Genomic DNA, 2,323 nt, shown 5'->3' on the forward strand with positions numbered 1-2,323 from the left:
CTCGCGGAAATGACGATTTTACATCATCTTCCTGTTTTGAATTCTTTCTCTCCTTTTCCTGTATGTCGTTCATCTGTTGTCATATTGTTTCCAACCCTTTTCCGATTTTTCATTGTGTTTTTGTTTTGTTTCCTTGCTTCCGTTTTTCATAATTTGTAACTAATCGACTACTTATCTTCATAATTTCTCTTTCGGTTCAATGTGGAGGCGTTCTCTGGTCTTGTTTCCCTAATGCCTGGGGGCGAAAGCAAGATCGAGAGAAGTGAGCTGCATTGTATTCATATGATATTAATGTCGAGTTTAAGGTTAGATCCTCTTTACCAGTTGTGATGTAACTTGAGCCTCCCATCGCCTGAGAACGAAGCTCTATATATCTATGGCTTGAATCGAGCCGTAACTCTATGACTCATATATTTTTCCATTAAGAAGGAGGCTGAAAGTAGAGGTTCAATCCTAGCTGCAGTTAGCCGGTTCAGTGATGTTTCCTGAGTCTTCCATCACCTGAGAACCATGACCTTTATATTCCTGGATAGAGTCGAACCAAGTTTCTCCCTTACTTTTTTTACGAAAAGGAAGGAAAGCGTAAAGGTTCAATCATAGTTACCCTTGGCTGATTCACTGATGTTTCCTGAGTTTTCCATCACTTGAAATGTACGTTTTTTTTTATATATCTGGCTTGAATCGCACCAAATCTCTATAACCTTTTTTTTTCTGAGTAAGAGGGATAGAAAGTAAAGGTTTAAGGATATTTTCTCCAGGCTGGTGAGGTGATGTTGCCACTTGAGCATTCCATCACCTGATACCCAGGCCTTGAACCGAACCATGTCTCCATCACCCATCTTTTGTATGAGGAGACATAAGGAGTAAAGACTCGATCTGAGTTACTCTCGCCCGGTGGAGTGATGTTACTACTTGAGCCTCCCAACACCTGAGGTCCACATCTTTTCTTCGCCCGGTGGAGTGATGTTACTACTTGAGCCTCCCAACGCCTGAGGTCCACATCTTTTCTTCGCCCGGTGGAGTGATGTTACTACTTGAGCCTCCCAACACCTGAGGTCCACATCTTTTCTTCGCCCGGTGGAGTGATGTTACTACTTGAGCCTCCCAACACCTGAGGTCCACATCTTTCTTCGCCCGGTGGAGTGATGTTACTACTTGAGCCTCCCAACACCTGAGGTCCACATCTTTTCTTCGCCCGGTGGAGGTGATGTTACTACTTGAGCCTCCCAACACCTGAGGTCCACATCTTTTCTTCGCCCGGTGGAGTGATGTTACTTGAGCCTCCCAACACCTGAGGTCCACATCTTTCTTCGCCCGGTGGAGTGATGTTACTACTTGAGCCTCCCAACACCTGAGGTCCACATCTTTTCTTCGCCCGGTGGAGTGATGTTACTACTTGAGCCTCCCAACACCTGAGGTCCACATCTTTTCTTCGCCCGGTGGAGTGATGTTACTACTTGAGCCTCCCAACACCTGAGGTCCACATCTTTTCTTCGCCCGGTGGAGTGATGTTACTACTTGAGCCTCCCAACACCTGAGGTCCACATCTTTTCTTCGCCCGGTGGAGTGATGTTACTACTTGAGCCTCCCAACACCTGAGGTCCACATCTTTTCTTCGCCCGGTGGAGTGATGTTACTACTTGAGCCTCCCAACACCTGAGGTCCACATCTTTTCTTCGCCCGGTGGAGTGATGTTACTACTTGAGCCTCCCAACACCTGAGGTCCACATCTTTTCTTCGCACGGTGGAGTGATGTTACTACTTGAGCCTCCCAACACCTGAGGTCCACATCTTTTCTTCGCACGGTGGAGTGATGTTACTACTTGAGCCTCACAACACCTGAGGTCCACATCTTTTCTTCCTTTGCCTTGAATCGGTTTGTATTTATGTTTTCACGACTCACTGTTTCATTTTACATCCTGGCGCTACAAAAACTGACATTTCTGTTTCTTGTTTTGATTGGTTCCCCCGAGGCAGAACTAAACCGTGACTTTTTTTTTTAAATATTCAATAATTTTCCTGCGCGGGATGATAAAAAAACCCTTGTCATTTTTATTTTTTTCTTATTATGGCGGGATGAGCTGAAAAACTTCCTGCACTTTTCATTAATTTTGTTGCGTTGAAGTACTACACAAATCGTGGAACTTCATATTTTAATAATAGTTTGCACCTTGAGCGTTTGTCTTAACTTGTTGCACCGAGTAGATACTAAAAACACAACTTTGGTTTCCTAACTCTCGTCTTACTCGTTCCGTCAGAGTAGAAAACATGTTATTTTGTTCAATCTACCTCGCTTCACGAACGACTTAATGCAAGCTTCCAT

At 44.4% G+C, this 2,323-nt stretch overlaps 1 long non-coding RNA gene across 1 annotated transcript; it reads right to left on the reverse strand.

Annotated features, from left to right (window-relative positions):
* Window positions 1–840: 840 nt before the first annotated feature.
* Window positions 841–1,972, reverse strand: LOC126980821 (uncharacterized). Its single transcript, XR_007733609.1, has 3 exons — window positions 1,840–1,972; window positions 1,352–1,717; window positions 841–1,111 (listed from the first exon to the last, which is right to left on the reverse strand). It is a non-coding gene; the product is annotated as an uncharacterized LOC126980821 (long non-coding RNA).
* Between the last annotated feature and the right edge of the window lie 351 nt (window positions 1,973–2,323).

The sequence above is a fragment of the Eriocheir sinensis genome, chromosome 45, assembly GCF_024679095.1.
Source record: "Eriocheir sinensis breed Jianghai 21 chromosome 45, ASM2467909v1, whole genome shotgun sequence".
NCBI lineage: Eukaryota > Metazoa > Arthropoda > Malacostraca > Decapoda > Varunidae > Eriocheir > Eriocheir sinensis.